At 35.6% G+C, this 17,143-nt stretch overlaps 2 pseudogenes; one reads left to right on the top strand and one right to left on the bottom strand.

Moving 5' to 3' along the window:
- Nucleotides 1–1,704: 1,704 nt before the first annotated feature.
- Nucleotides 1,705–2,349, top strand: LOC149995957 (large ribosomal subunit protein uL16-like; annotated as a pseudogene).
- A 4,673-nt stretch (nucleotides 2,350–7,022) lies between these two features.
- LOC149995958 (keratin, type I cytoskeletal 18 pseudogene) lies at nucleotides 7,023–8,247 on the bottom strand (annotated as a pseudogene).
- Nucleotides 8,248–17,143: the final 8,896 nt, after the last annotated feature.

The following is a 17,143-nucleotide window of genomic DNA, read 5'->3' on the forward strand; positions in this document are numbered from 1 at the left end:
ATTTAATTTCAACTCAGTTTTCTGGTTACATTTTAAATTGTACTGTTTACATTAATAATTTACATTTAGAAAGGATGATAAATGAGATTTCCTATATCACATAAATTCATATAGAATCACTCTAAACATATATATCAAGAAATATATTACCTATATTCTCACATAAAAATTGTAACATTAAGAATTATAAGAATATTAAAATATATTGGGGCTTTTATTTTAATGTTATTTATTTTTTTATTGTTTACACTATTACAGATGTCCCTCATTTTTCCCCCATTTGTCCCCCTCCACCCAGCCTGGCATTCACTATATTGTCTGTGTCCATGGACTATGCATACATCCATACATGTTCTTTGGCTAATCTCTTCCACTCCTCTGAGACTGCCCTACCCTCTGAGATCTGTCAGTCTATTCCATTTATCCATGCCTCTGTTTCTATTTTGGTCATCAGTTTATTTTGTTCATATATTCCACTTATAAGTGAGATTATATGGTATTTGTCTTTCCCTGACTTTTAAAATAATTTTTGTTTTTCCATATCAATGTTTACTATAAAAAATTCTAATAATTTACTCAACTTAAAATCTAGCTAAATATTTTCTTATTTTGAAAGTTGTATTACATTCCTTAATCTTCTTTACAGTAAAACTATGTCCTGGATTAAAGAACATGAGTAGAAAATTCTTTAAAAAATAAAGTCCTTAAGTTAATACATTTTTAAAAATGGTATTACCTAAAGAAGTCCAAGCAATTGAATTATAACAACAAGAGTAATAAGGGTAGACTTACTTCAAAATTTTGCTAAATTAACAACAAAAATTATAATAATTAATGCTACTGTACATTAAAATATAGTGGAGATATAAATTCATAAAAATCTGTTTGGAAGTCTTTTTTTGAAAATATGCATCAATCTTTAAATTGTTTATATCTTCTGACTGTGGAATTTTGTTAATTCAACTATAAATGAGAGAAATTCTGAAATCCAGGAAAATATCACTTTTGAATAATTTCAGAAAAAAATAAGTTCAATATTACTAAAATATAGTGAACATATTGCCATATAAAGTAAGAATGTTTAAATCTAATAAATATTTATTGCATCCTTTCTTTTTTCCAAGAACCATATTGCAAAGACGGGCAAATATACCACTTAACCTTCAGTGAACTTACGGGATATGTATATTTCCTCATTCTCCTCTAACTTATCACGACCTCTTATTCTCCTTTACTGTTTTTCTTTCTTCTGTCTATAGTTTAATTTCACTGTTTCTTAAGGCTCTGTGGTTATTCTCTATTGATTTTTTTCTAGCATATGATTGAATCTTTCCTGATATAGTAACTTCAACATTATTTTTCTATCTTAGAGTTTTCCCTGAGCTCTGAACTTGTATTTCCACTCCAAATCATCTACCCAAATATCTCACAGGAAAAACAAGGTAAACATCCCTAAGCCAAACTTTATATCTCTGAAACCTGTTCCACCTTTGATTTCTCTTTGTGTGGAGAATAGCAGGACATCTTTATAGTTGCAAAGAGGAGCCTCTCCCTCCTGTACCTTTCATATCCAATCATCTTGAATTCCTGTAGAATATTATTCTCCAGTAATGACATTATCCAATATTTTTCAAGAGGACCCGTTTTTAAAAGTGATGTTCTTGTCTTTCCCTTCAGCATGCCAGTGAAGATCCTGGCATTGCCATGGGCTGCTGTCTCGCCTGGTGTTACCGGTATTGTAAGAACAAGCCTTACCCAAAGTCCCGCTGGTTTCTGCCGAGGTGTCCTTGATGCCAAGATCCACATCTTTTGACCTGGAGCGGAAGGCAAAAGTGGACGTGTTCCCACTCTGTGGCCACATTGTGTCAGATGAATATGAGCAGCTCTCCTTGAAGCCCTGCAGGCTGCCCGTCTTTGTGCCAACAAGTACAGGGTGAAAAGCTGTGGCAAAGGTGGCTTTCACATCTGATGTGGCTCCACCTCTTCAATGTCATCCACGTCAACAAAAGGTTGTCCCTGGGCTGGGGCTTATGGGCTCCTGACAGGTTTGCGCGATGCTTTCGGAGAGCCCCAGGGCACAGTGGCCAGGGTCCACATTGCCCAAGTCATTATGTCCATCCACACCATGCTGTAGAACAAGGAGCACTGTGACTGAGGCCTGACGCAGAGCCAAGTTCAAGTCCCTGGCCGCCAGCAGATCCACATCTCCGAGAAGTGGCACTTTACTAAGTTTAATGCAAATGAATTTGAAGATATGGTGGCTGAAAAGCGGCTCATTCCAAATGCCTATGGGATGATATACTTCCCTAATGTGGTCTCCTGGAAAAATGCAGGGCTCGGCACTCATGAGTCTCTACCTCTACCTTAACACCCACCAATAAATCCTACTAACTGTCTATGAATAAATAAGTAAATAAATAAATAAATAAACGTGATATGTCCTCACAGAAAGACTAGTATCTAGTTTAGTATTGTAGCAGCTCAATAAATGTTTGCTGAATGGTTGTTAAATGAATGAATGAATGGAATACTTTGAAAATATCTTCAGAGACATTCCTATTTAGTTTAGGAAAATAAATGATTTTGGGTGATTTAAGTTCAGCCAGTAGAATGTTATGATTAAAAGTTGACATACAAAGTGAAGTGGATTCCTACTTACATAGTTATTGATGAAAATTATTTTGCTTCCATAGCTACTGATTTTTTAAAAATCTCCTCTCTAGAAAATGAATGCAAATCAAAAAGACTTCTTTAGCAGACTTCAGCTATTAAAATTTTCCATCAAAATAATTGACAAAATAATATGGAAATACAAATAATCTTGAGTACGTTATATTCAGGAAAATATAAGTCTATTGCTACTGAAGCTTATGTGGAAGTTTGTGTTTTTTCATTGAAATTTAGATCTAAAAAGACTGACTTGCATCTATAAAGACCAAAGGAAAAAAAATTCCAAAAATTATTTTGAAGTACATATAAGAATTCTTAAGGGAATTCATTCATTTAGCTCATTTTTAAACTTCAATTAATATTTATTAATTGAATTTATTATATGCCAAACATTATTTTTGATACTAGAATGTATTAGTGAACATAAAATTTCTTGCCCACCTGAGGGTTACATTTCAGCAATAGGCAATAAATAAAAATAGACAATAAATAGTACATATAGTAAGTAAATTATATTCTACATTATAAGTTATATAAAAGAAAAGAAAAAGTGAAACGGGGTTAAGAGGGACAAAAAATATTGAGTCATAGATTATAAATTTAAATATAAGATCAAGTTTGCCATCAGGAAAGTGAAAAAAAATTTGCTTAGATAAAAATATTTTTTAAAATCATTTTTACTAAATTTATTGTGACATTTGTTAATAAAATTATTCTTGATGATGCAGAGAACCACTGACAGAGCTATAAAGTGGAAGAGTAAAAGAAGTGTTATAAAGCAAAGTCAGTGATGGAGAAAATAAAAAAATAAAATCATCATGATAAGGGAGAATAAGACCCTGAAGGTATTTTAGATTATATAAAGACTCTGTTTTTTTTTTTTTGTTGTTGTTGTTTGGTTTTGTGTGTGTGTGTGCATAAATCAGGAGATATTTCAACACAAGTTTTGGACAGAAGATTGACATGATCTGTCTAAAACTTCAAAGGATCCTTGGTTTCTCTCTCTAAAATCAATATATAAAAATATTAAATAATCTTATATGAAAAAGACATTAAATTTTATGTTGTGTAAACCATTGTATTTCAGTTTCTCTAACATAGCAACTTTATTTGACCCTAAAATATACAGACAAAAGCTAGAGTCACTAATGTGTAATAAAATAGTTATTTTAAATTATTCCTAATATTTTAGTTTTGGGTTAATTACATTTCAAAGAGCTATGAAAACTTGCAGATATGAACTCAGGGAAATTGTCAATTATATCACAGGCAACTGTGAAAATAACATTCTTCAGAGTCTTGGAAGTAAGCACACCTTATTCTCCCTTTTATTAATGTGTCCCTTAATTTTTTGGCCACACTCTTTTCAGAGTTCTCCTCTGCTAAAATGAGCAAACCTTACAACTCCATCTGCCCTTGAGCCATAAAGTAAATTTAATTGAATAAGCCCATAGTTTTCAGTAATCATGATCTCAGAATGCAGAAGGATATGAAATACATTTGCAAATTACAACTTTTGTTCTCTCTTTTTCCTTTTATTTTTTAAAAAAATTATCATTTTTGCCATTGAAATATAGACATTAAAGTATGTAATTTTTTCATGCACATTAACTTCCTCCATTTTTATTCTTTAAAAAAAAACTACAATATAATAGAATTAGTAGAAAAACATTGAATAGCTTTTTCTCTATTTGACCTATTCTTTTCTCTAATATTTAAATTAAAAAAAAACAAAAAGTCTTTTAAAGTTTTTAGAAATTTTGTTGACAAATATGTTCAGCACATTTATGCATATCCATATTTAGTACATAAAGTTACAGTATTTTAAATAATGGTCTGAAGTTCTATGTTCTTTGGAAGTACATTGTGAATCCTTGTGTTGATGTTATTTGTCTTCTGTAAATCAGAAGAAATAAACAGAAGTCACTGAATTATAATTCTGGGAAGGGTACCTGTCATCTCTAAGACATATTTCAGAAAGGAAGTACTAGTTCAAGGATTTTCAATCATATCAAAAAGGTAATAAGTTTATATTTTATATTTTCTCTAAATATATAAATGTGTACTAACTTCTGCATTTAGCCATAAAGAGATAACAGGTAACAGGGGATAGGTTTACCCTCTTGACTTAAGCAAACACTAATCCACAAAATATATGAAACAGCATTTTTTGGACATTAGACAAAAAGGCAGCACAGGGAAATGATTCCTGAATGAAGAGAGATTTCAGTTTGCAGCACAAGAAAGAGAAATATAAACAGCCTAGATGTCACTTGAGTTGAAGGTACAGGAATTAGAGCTTGAGGAAACCACAGGAGCTAGAGCTCACAGAGTGGAGCTCCAGAGAGGAGAGGTTTGCACAGAGAAATGGAGTTTTGGAGACTCAGAGAGATCTGATTGTGTCTTACACTGACTATGATCATAGATAATGCATGAAAAAAAAAAAGGCCAGAAGCTTGTGAAAGAATCCCTAGAAAGGAGCAAGGGATTGTATAATATAGATATGTATAATAGTGCCTTAATTATAAATCAATAAAGTTGTAAATGAATATGTGTCATCTGCTAAAATTTAAATAAATGAAAAGTGATAGTGGACATTCTCACCTCCTTTACAATCCTAGGGGAAAGTTAGTCATTCTTTCATCATTAAGTATAATGTCAGTTGTAGGTTTGTCCTATGTACCTTTTATCAGGTTATGGTTGTTTCCATTCTTGGTTTGCTAAGAACTTTTGTCATGCATACAAGTGGCATATTATAAAATCCTTTTTCTGTGTTTATTAAGATGATTGCATCATTTTTCTTTTATAGCCACTGTGGGGAATTACATTGCTTGATTTTTTAAATTTTAAAACAGCTTTGTATTTTAGAGATCATCCCCACTTAATCATGATAAATTATTGGATTAATTTTACTAAAATTGTGTTGAGAATTTTTAAATCAATGTTCATAAGTTATTTTCCTTATTTTTTGTCTGCATTACACCAAGATATTGCTAGCTTCACAGAGTGAGTTGAAAAGTATGCTCTCATCTTCAGCTACCCAGAAGTGTTTATGTAAAACTGGTATTATTTCTTCTTCAAGTATTTGGCAGAACTCACCAGAGTACCCTTCTCAAACTAAATTTTTGGTTAGAATATATTTAACTGCACGTGCCAATGTATTTTCAGTTGTTAATAACATTTATCATTACATTTTTATTGTGTAGAATTTTCAGAGATGTCTCTTTCTCATTCCTTATATTGTAGAATATATTCCCCGTTGTCCCCACTTGACAATGCAGGCAGAAAACAAGCTTATTTTAGATTTTTTTACCTCATAGAGTGACTTAAAATTTGAATGAAACCTGAAAAGATCTGCTACATTAAAAACAGTCAGTTTGGGATAAGTTTGGGAAGTACAAGTGATTTCAATTGCAAATGTTAAGCATACCTGTTTCAAAAAAGATTGAACCAAGGCTTGATTGAAAAAGGTTACTATTTTTGCATAAACTATATAAGTAGTCTGTCCTGCAAACAATAGAAGCTTTGCAGTGACTAGTATATGGACTAAAATATTAGAGATTGTGCAAGTTATTCTATATATAATTGGGTGTTCTATTTAGATTATTTCACCCAAAACTGTATGAATGTGAAAGTTTTCTGATTATTCAGTGAATACTGATACTATACATCTGTGACCATGCCCTAATTATATTTGATGATGATTATTCTCACAGAATAATATCATAGAATATCTTCATGTAAACTCAGGTACCATTTTATTTTTTAAAAACCTTTCGTAGAATGCCATTCTATCATACAATCCTATATTTTTTTACACTTGTTATCAGCCACTTTACAATTATTGGGACTGAAATTTTCAGAAGAATCTATTGATTTTTCAGAGCTTTTAAACATTGAGATTAATATTATATGAGTATTCAATGTTATTATGACATGGTTGCCCAAATCTTAATATTTCAAATAAGACAAAAAACAATAATGTTGAAAAATTAGATACTGAGGAACTTCACTTTACTATAGGAATATGTTCAGAGAAAATATATTTCTCCACATGAATACAATATACATGTTGTTAATGTGTGAGTTGGTGCAGCAGACATCATGTTCCACTGCATTTTTTAGGTTATTGTCATCCCACTAATTAAATGTCCCTTCCCTTTTCTTTTTCTCCTAGATCCTCCAATGAAACTGTATCAGAGAGGAGGAAAGAGATCTCAATAACCAGGTCACCCACAAGATTTAACTCCTTGTTTAATATCAACATAAGAAACAGATAAAGAAATTGCATCTAATGATGAAAATACACTAAAAAATATCCTTGAGAAATTATTTTCAACAATCTTAACCTTTTATTGGTTTCCTGCCCCCCAAGGGATGTCCTGCTTCTTCTGCCTTTCACATGTCAGAACTTTGGTGTCCTTGACCTCAGACACCACTTTGCTGTCCACAGTCCCACAGGTGGCGGTTGTCTTTTGGATGGGTCGTATGGAGTGGCTGTTGTCCAGGGCGTCGCCAAGACGTAGGTCCTCCCCTTCTTGCAGCAGGCGGCAGTAGGTGGCGATCTCAGCCTCCAGCTTGATCTTGATGTTCAGCAGGGCCTTGCACTCTTGGGCCTGGCGCTGCCCCTCTGCCTGGGTTTGGGCCAGCTCTGACTCCAGGTGCAGCAGGATCCCTTCGAGCTGTTCCATGCCTGGCATAGCGAGGTTTCCACCTTCCTCAGGCTGTTTCCCAAACTGGCCTCCAGATTTCTCATGCAGTCCAGGAAAGTCTCCAAGGACGGGACCACATATATGTCTCGGTTCTGTGTCATCTCAGCAGTTTGCAAGGTGACCACGGTGGTGCTGTCCTCAGGTACTGGGAGCAGTACTGGTCTAGCTACTCTCGGTTCTTCCAAGCGAGTTCATCATATTGGGTCCAGATGTCTGCCATGATTTTGCAGAGGTCCAGAGTTGGCGATTTGGTGTGTAGACCACTTGTTTCCCCCATGTGCTTTTTACGAAGAGCAGCTCCTCTTTGAGAGCCTTGATCTCTGTCTCCAGCTGCAGCGAGTGATATCAGTGTCATCAGTGACTGCTTGGAGCCCACTGATGTCAGTTGTCATGGACTAGTGCATGGCCAGCTCCATCTCATTTTTGACACTGAAGTCGTCAGCAAGACTGGCATTGTCAATCTACAGGACAATGCAGGCATTGTTCATAGACCTTGCAAAAATCTTAGCCCTTGGGTCTTTGATGGTCTTAAATTGATTCCCCAGTCTCTAACCTGGGGTCCTTTCTTCCCCATGTGTTTCCGGATTTCACTCTCGAGTCTTTGATTATCACTCTCCAGGCTTCTTACTCTCTCCAGGTAGGAGGCGAGGCAATTATTCAGGCATTGCAGAGTCTCTGTTTTGCTGTGTATGCCCCCTGTGCTGACCAGACACCTGGTCACCCCTGCATCCAGACCCCTGAATCCCCAGCCAGCCCATATGATGGTGCAGTGGGACATGAAGATTTGGGAGCCTGATCCCCCAGAGTTTGCATAGATGCTTTCCAGGTTGCTGGGCAGCTGGACCCAGTGACTGGGTGACTGCATGGGGCCCAGGTTCTGGTAGTTTGCATGGCAGTTTGTGGAGAAGGTGGAGCAAGTTCATGTTGTTTAGGAGAGAATTCTCTATTTCCTAGGAGAGAATTTAAGACTCAGGTTCAAGCAGCAGTCTCCCTGAAAATTTAAATGGCAGCCATAGTGAGTTCTAAAAACCATCCTATTACTTCACTTTTATCTCTGACTTCATATATTTTTTCCTAAGTTCCTGGACACCAGGTAAATCAAATTCAGAAACCTGACAATGTAGACAGCGATGCAACTATGGAGAAGGGAGAAGTCGAAAGGGTGTACAGAGGTCCAGCTGGTGTAGTCCAACAGGTTTGTGATTTTTCTCTGAATACCAAGCAAGAACCAGCCCATCTGCAGCCTCCTCCCAGTAATCATGCCAAGACATGGGCTTTCTCCTGACCACTCAACTCGCAGAACTCACAGTCACACGTTGGGGATTCTTGAGAAGCCTTCCTCTTAGACATATGATGGAAGCTTTCCCCTCTTCATCCTTTTTGCTGTTTTCTCTGTGGTACAGACACAGTTCCATGGAGAAGCCAATGACCAAGGCAGAGGTGTCTCAGGCTGACTGATCAGGCAGGAGAGGCAGGAGACTATCAGAAAAGAACAGACTCTAGAAAAAGGAACTTGTTAAAAGTGTCTCTGGCATCCTCAGAGTTGAATGTTGGTAGGCCATCATCTCAAATGTGCTGTACCTACCAGGAGAAGCTACTGGCAATCTGTAGTCTTAGAAATTCTGAGTGGCAACAGAACTGACCCACTTGTAGGGAAACTCTCTTCAGGATAATATTTGTAAATCAGCAGGTCTAGTTTTGGGGTGGCTGGTGTACTGGGGAGAGCCAGAGTCCAATGGATTAGAAAGAGGGGCTAGGAGGAGGAGCGGGTGGGGGAGAGGGGTAATACCTAGAGTGGTAACGAAACAGGGGATCAGGACGAATATGGCGCCAAGTGGGTATTCTGCAAGGAACACAGGAACGACTGGGTAGGTAAATAACGTGGGTAGGGTAGAGGGAAGAGTTGCTGTTACGCAGACTAGGGGGAGTGGTAGGGAAGAAAATACAAAAGGGTGAGTACCACATGGGAGAAGGGCCAGAAGAGTTAGGATCCAGGCTAGGAAAGTTGCCTATGAGGTGAATTTTTTTAGGAGTAGGTGGGGGCCGGGGTTGAAATGCGGAAATTTGAGGTAGCTTTCTTGTCATTTTTCCAAAATGTTACTCCTCCAGTCAAAATGAGTAACTGACTCCAGCTGTTATCTCACTCACACATTCCGTGACATGGTGCCCATTATGAAACGTATACATTCCTCCTCCCCCATTGGGCAAGTCAGTGGGCCCCATCAACCAGAGAAACGGTCCCAGTTGCTAGGTTGCAGAGTGATCATGGGAAATGCCAACAGCAGAAATGGGGCTATAATAGTAGTCCATATTCCCTGGGAAAAGATGTAGTTATGCCCCTCAGGGGACAAAGAATGATCACTCTTAAGTTAGGGTTAGGGGGCTGGGGCTTAGGAAAACAAATCTGAGACAGGAATGGGGCAAAGTGGAAAGATGCCAATGCCCCACTTATTTAGCTTATTACATTTTTTCAAAGGCTTTTTACATTATTTACATAATTCTATGAATATGAGGCATCAGAGAAAAGATAGTAGTTCCATATTATGACCAAAGAGAGCACTGAAGTACCAGAGAAGGAAGTGCGTAGGAAGGCAGTGGGTGACAAGCGTTGGGACTACAACTTGGGCCAAAAATTGGAGAGTAGGGGACACCTTTTTCTTCCTCCTCTTCACATAACTTTTAGTTTTACTTTCTGAAAGTCCAACTTCATGACTAAATACTTCCCCATTTCCTTAGACTGTTTCTCCATTTATTTATTTATTTATTTATTTATTTGTTTGTTTATTTATTTATTTATTTATTTATTTTTGCATACTGGCCTTAACTGTAACCTGGATTTCCTTTGAGGACATGGCTTCCCTTGTCTCTCTCTCAAGTCAGAGACTTCTCCTCTCAGACTCTCCAGTATTTCGGGGTGGAGACATGGTGGATTCTGGTGCTTTCTGACTCATTTTAAATTGTATTTTCTTTCTATTGGAAAACCTCTTGCTCCTTAGAAGCTTGTGCCACCCCCCACCACGTTCCTGGCACTGACACCTTCAACTTTCCTGGATACTCTTCTTTCTTTATGAAAACTTTGAAGTTATCTCAAAGTCTTAGTCCTACTTGCATCATTCAGAGTGATTTCCATGTCCATGAAGGCAACTTATTCAATGCTCTGGTCTCTCCTTTTTTTTTCCCTTTTAATTTTATTTTGTGTTCATTTAGGTATATAGCACACATGTTAGAAAAACATATATGAGATCTGTCTGGAAAAAACCCAACCATGGTTAATATGACAAGAATGGTTTGTGTGACATCCATGTAACCTGGCAGCCAAGGAAAGTGGACTGCAATGTGCATGCATGAACAAGGGTGACTTCACTGTCCTAGTCAGTGGAGGTGGTAGATGCCATTGAGTGAGCATGTGTACTGTGTGGCCATCGTATTCAAAATGATTGATCAAGTAGAGTGACAAGTGTGCAACAGATTTTGCGTTAAGCTTGAACATTTCTCTGCAGACACTATTTGGATGATCCAAAAGGCCACAGCTATGGGTAACTGGTGATGGGTAGCTTCTTCACAACACACTTGCTTATACATCATGTCTCATGCAGAGTTTTCTGGTGAAACATCAGATCACCAGGTGACTCAGCCCCCATATAACCCAGATTTGGTGTCCTGTGATTTCTGACTTTTCCCCAAACTGAAATAAACTTTGAAAGAAAAGAGGTTTAAGATTGTTGATGAGATTCAGGAAAATATGATGGGGCAGCTGTTGGCAATTGGGAGAATTGTGAGAGGTCCCACAAGTGCCTACTTTGTAGGGGACTCAGGAGTCATTGTTCTATGTTCAATGTTTCTTGTATCTTTTATCTTCTTCAATAAATGTTTCTACTTTTCATAGTACATGGCTGGATACCTTCTGGACAGAGCTCATACTTTACACAGTATTCCCCTAGAAATTTGCAGGATCAAAACTGGTGCCATACAGAGTTATAGCACTATTATTGACTATATCCCTTATGCTTTACTTAAGTCTCCATAATAATCCTGTAACCACCAATTTGTACTTCATAATCTCTTCACCTTTTTCACTCAGTCCTCCAACCCCCCTCCCCTCTGGCAACCATAAGTTTGCTCTTTGTGTCAGTGGGTTTGCTTCAATGTTGTTTGTTTATTTTGTCCTTTAGATTCCACATATATATGAAAGCATATGTTATTTGCATGTCCCTGTTTGACTTATTTCACTGAGCATAATGCCCTCTAGGTCTATTCATGCAGTCCCAAATGGTAAAATTTCATTCTTTTTATGGTCAGGCAATATTCCATTGTAAATATGTACTGCCAATTTTTTTATCCATTCATCTATGGATGGACATTTGTGCTTCTTCCATATCTTGACTATTGTAAATAATGTTAAAATGAATACAGCGGTACATACATTTGTTCAAATTAGTGTTTTAGGGTTTTTCAGATAAATCCCCACAAGTGGAATTTCTGGGTCCTAAGACAAATTTATTTATTTATTTATTTATTTATTTATTGAGGAAACTTCATGCTATTTCTCATAGTGGCTACACCAATCTGTATTCCCACCAACAGTGCATGAGGTTTCCCTTTTCTCCACATCCTTGCCAACAGTTGTCATTTGCTGGTATATTGATGATGGCCATTCTGACAGGTTTTAGGTGATATCTTATTGTGATTTTAACTTGCATTTCTCTGATGATTAGTGATGCTGAGCATCTTCCCACATGTTTATTGGCCATCAGTATGTATTCTTTGTAGAAGTGCTTATTTGGATCTCAAGTCTGTTTTTTTGTTTGTTTGTTTTTTTTTTTTTAGTGTGCTGTTTATTTATTTATTTATTTACTTATTTATTTTTGGTGTCAAGTAGTATGAGTTATTTATAAAATTTTAGATATTAACTTCTTATAAGATGCATCATTGGTGAATATGTTCTCCCATTTAGTAGGCTGTCTTTTTGTTTTGTTGTGCAAAAACTTTTAGTTTGATGTAGTTCTATTTGTTTATTTCTTTTTTGTTTGTTTGTTTCTTTTGTCCATGGAGATCTATCAGAAAAAAATATCACTAACAGAAATATTTGAGATTTTACTGCCTATGTTTTCTTCTAGAATTTTTATGGTTTGAGTCTTACATTTAAGTCTATAATTCATTTTGAGTTTATTGTTGTATATGGTATGAAAAGGTAGTCATTTCATTTTTTTTTTTTTTTTGCATGTATCTGTCTAAATTTCCCAACACTAAAGATAGACTATCTTTACCTCATTGTATTTTCTGGCCTTCTTCATCCAATATTAATTGGTTTATTTCTGGGCTCTCTATTCTGGTCCATTGATCTGCTTTTTCTATGCTAGTACCACACAGTTTGGACTAATATGGCCTGGCAGTATAGTTTGATATCAGGTAGTATAATATCTCCAACTTTGTTCTTCTTTCTTCAGAATGCTGAGGGTATAAAAGGCTTTTTGTGGTTTCATATACATTTTTGAATTATTTGTTCTAGTTCTGGGAAATGTGCCATTGGTGTTTTGACAGAAAGTGTATTGAATCCATAGATTCCTTTGGACATTTAAATGATACTAATTCTTCCTATTCATGAACATGATATATGCTTCCATTTATTTATATGTTCAATTCCTGTCTTTAATGACTTAGAATTTTCCAAGTAAAGGTATTTTACCTCTGTGGCTAAATTTATTCCTAGGTATTTTTTGATCCAATTATAAATGGGACTGTTTTATTAGTTTCTCCTTCTGATAGTTCATTATTGGTATACAAAAATGAAAGCAAATTCTGAATATTAATTTTTTATCCTGCTACTTTACTGAATTCATTTATCAGTTAGTAGGCTTTTTGTTGTTGTTGTCACTGCTGAAGTCTTTAGGGTTCTTTATATACAGGATCATGTCATCTGCAAATAATGGAAATTTTACTTCTTCCTTTTCTATTTGGTAGCCTTATATTTCTTCTTTTTATTTAATTGGTATGACTCCAAGTTCTAGTATAATGTTCAATAAGTCTGGTAAAAGTGGACATCCCTGTCTTATTCCTGATCTTATCTGTGTCGTACTCTTAAAACTAAGGTAAATGCTTTGCTTTTAGTTTTTGCCTATTGAGTTTATTATCTGTAAATTTGTCATATATGGTATTTATTATGTTGATATGCATTCCGTCTATTCTCACCTTGCTGAGAACTTTTATCATAAATAGGTGCTAGGTTTTGTCAAAAGCTTTTTCTGCATCTATTGATATGATTGTATAATTTTTATTATTCATTTTCTTTATGTTGTGTATGATGTTAATTGATTTGCAGATGTTATACCAACCTTGCGTCCCAGGAATAAGTCCCACCTTATAATGTTGTATGATCTTTTTAATGTATTGCTAGATTGGGTTTACTAATATTTTGTTGATAATTTAACATCTGTGTTTATCAGGGATATTGGACTATAATTTTCTTTCTTTATACTGTCTTTATCTGATTTTGCAATAAGTATAATTCTGGCTTCATAAAATGAGCTTAGGAGTCTTTCCTCCTCTTGAATTTTTTTTGGAATAATCTGAGAAAGATAGATGTTAGTTTTTCTTTGAATGTTTGCTAAAATTCATCTTTGAAGCCATCTGATTGAGGACTTTCATTTGCTGGGAGTCTTTTTTGTTTGTTTGTCTATTTTTAATCCTTACCTGAGGATACTTTTAAAAACTGATTTTAGAGAGAAAGGAAGGCAGGGAGGAAGGAAAGAAGGGAGGGAGTGAGAGAACGACAGAGAGAGAGAGAGAGAGAGAGAGAGAGAGATGTGAGAGAAACATTGATTGGCTGATTCCCATATGCACCTCAATTGGGATTGAACCTGCAATATAGGTATGTGCCCTAACCAGGGATTGAGCTCATGACCTTTTGATGTATGGGACAATGCTTCAACAACTGAACCACCTGGCCAGGGCTGGGAGATTTTTTTGTATGTTTCAATTTCATTAGTGGTTATTGGCCTGTTCAGATTATCTGATTCTTTCTGATTCAGTCTTAGAAGATTGTGTCTTTTTAAGAATTTATTTTGTCCAGATTGTTCAATTTGTTGGCATATCATTGTTTGTAATATTTTGTTACAATCCTTTGTATTTCTTTGGTGTTAGTTGTTACTTCTACTTTTCCATTTTTTACTTTATTAAGTCTTTTCTAATTTTTTATGAGACTGGTTAAATTTAGTCACTCTTATTTATCTTTTCAAAGTAGCAGCTTTTGGTTTTGATGGTCTTCTGTGTTATTATTTTTAGAATCTATATCATTTATACCCACTATAACCTAATCACTTTGGGTTTTGTTGTTGTTTTATTAGTTTTTTGAAGGTATAAGGTTAGATTGTTTATTTGAAATTTTTTTTGCTTCTTGAGGTAGGACCATATTGCTCTGAACTTCCCTCTTAGGACTGCTTTCCTTGTGTCCCAACAATTTTGGGTGATAATGTGTTCATTTTTATTTGTTTCAAATTAACTTTTGGTTTCTCTTTTGATCTCATTGTTGACCCACTCATTGTTTAGTAACATGCTATTTAGCTCCTATGTGTTTATGTGTTATTCAGGTTTTTTTTCCTTGTGATTGATTTCTAGTTTCATACCATTGTGATCAGAGAAAATGCTTGATATTATTTCAAACTTCTTAAGTTTTCTGTCACATATTTTGTGTTTAACATGTAGTCTATCCTAGAAAATATTCCATGTACACTTGAAAGAAATGTATATTCTGCTTATTTGGGGTGAAATGCTCTGAAAATATTAAATCAATCAGTCTAGAGTGTCATTAAAGGCCATGTTTTCTTGTTGATTTTTTGCCTGAAAGACCTATACATTGGTGTTAATAAGGTATTAAAATTCTTTATTACAACTGTATTACTGTCAATCTTTCTGTTATTGTCCATATATATTTGTTTTATATATTTAGGTGCTTCCATGATGGGTATATAACTGTTTACAAGGTTTACATCCTCTTGTTGACATTAATTACATAATGTCCCTCTTTATATCTTATTATAGCTTTTCTTTTGAAGTCTGTTCTGTCTGACATAAGTATTGTTACCCCAGTTTTTATTTTCCATTTCCATGATAAATTCTATTTCATCTCTTTATTTTACTTTCAGTCTGTATATCTATTTCATTCTGAGTTGGGTCTCTTATAGATACTATATATATGGTCCTTGTTTTCTTATCTATTGAGCTATCCTATGTCATTTGATTGGAGCATTTAAGCCATTTACATATAAAGTGATTATTAATAGGTACGTATTTATTGCCATTTTATTCTTTTTAACTATGTTCCTCTCTCTCTTTTTCTTTATTTTATTAATAAAGACCCTTTAAAATTTCCTGTAATACTGATTTGGTGTTAATGAACTCCTTTAGCTTTTTCTTATCTGGGGAATTCTTTATTTCTTTTTCCATTTTAAATGATAGCCTTGCTGGGTAAAGTAGTCTTGGTTGTAGGTCTTTGATTATCATCCCTTTGAATATTTTGTGCCAGTCCCTTCAGCCTGAAATGCTTCTGTTGAGAAATCAGCAGATAGTCAAATGGAAGCGCCCTTGTAGGTAACTGTCTTTCTTTTGCTACTTTGTCTTTAACCATTACTATTTTTATTATGATATATCATGGTGTGGGCCTCTTTGGGTTCTTCCTGTTTCAGATCTTTGTGCTTCTTGAAATTGTGTGCCTTTTTCCTTCACCAGGTTATGGATATTTTCAGTCATTACTTTTTAAAATATGTTTTTGATCTCTTGCTCTTTTTTCTACTTATGATACCCCGTTGGTGTGGCTGTTGTTATGCTTCCTATTGTCCCAGAGGTCCTTTAGATTATTTTATTTTTTAAAAAATTCTTTCTTCTTTTTGCTGCTCTGATTAGGTGTATTCTTATCCCTTGTCTTCCAAATTGCTGATTTTATCTGCTTCATGTAGCCTGATGCTGATAGCTTTTTGTTATCCTTCATTTTAAGCATTGTATTCTTTTCTGTTTTTTTTTTTTATGGTATATATATCCTTTTTTATGCTGTTGAAGTTCTAAGTTCCTTGAGCATTCTTATAACCATTGTTTTGAACTCTGTATCTGGTAGATTGCTTGCCTCCATTTCATTTAGTTCTTTTTTTCTTGGGATTTCTTCTGTTATTTACCTTGGGGCATGTTTCTTTGTCTCCTCTTTTAGGCTATCTCTCTGTATTTGTTTCTGTGTATGAGGTATATATCTGCTATGCTTTATGATAGACTTATATCGTAGATGTTTTGGGGGCTCAGTGGTGCAATCTCCACAATAGCTTAATGTAAGTGCTCCAGAAATGTCCCTTGTGTGGGTTATATGAGCACTCCTGTTGTCGAGATTGTTGTTGGTCCATCTGTGAGTGGAGATGCACCTTTGGCTATCTCTGAGGTAGGACTTTGAGTGCACTGTATAAGCTGCTGTGCAGGGGCTAGCTCCACAAGACTGAATTTACCACAATAGGGTCTTGTTTCTGTTGAGATATTTCTCTGTGTGTGTTGCCTGTGGAGCTAATTGGGTCATGTTCTTAAACCACTGGTTATGCTGGTCTCAGGTCTCTTGGAAGGGATCTAATGCCAGTGGGTGTCAGGTGCTTCCAGTAGCAAGCCCTGATCTACCTGTTAAGAACTACAAACCGGTCTACAGTTTTTGGCTGCCCCAGCTGTGCTTGTATGCGCATGGGAGGGTCCTAGCTGTGCGCCAACACTGGTTTCTATTATCATCAAGCCCAAAA

Source organism: Furipterus horrens, unplaced genomic scaffold, assembly GCF_987537825.1.
Source record: "Furipterus horrens unplaced genomic scaffold, mFurHor1.1.pri manual_scaffold_12, whole genome shotgun sequence".
In the NCBI taxonomy this organism is placed as follows: domain Eukaryota; kingdom Metazoa; phylum Chordata; class Mammalia; order Chiroptera; family Furipteridae; genus Furipterus; species Furipterus horrens.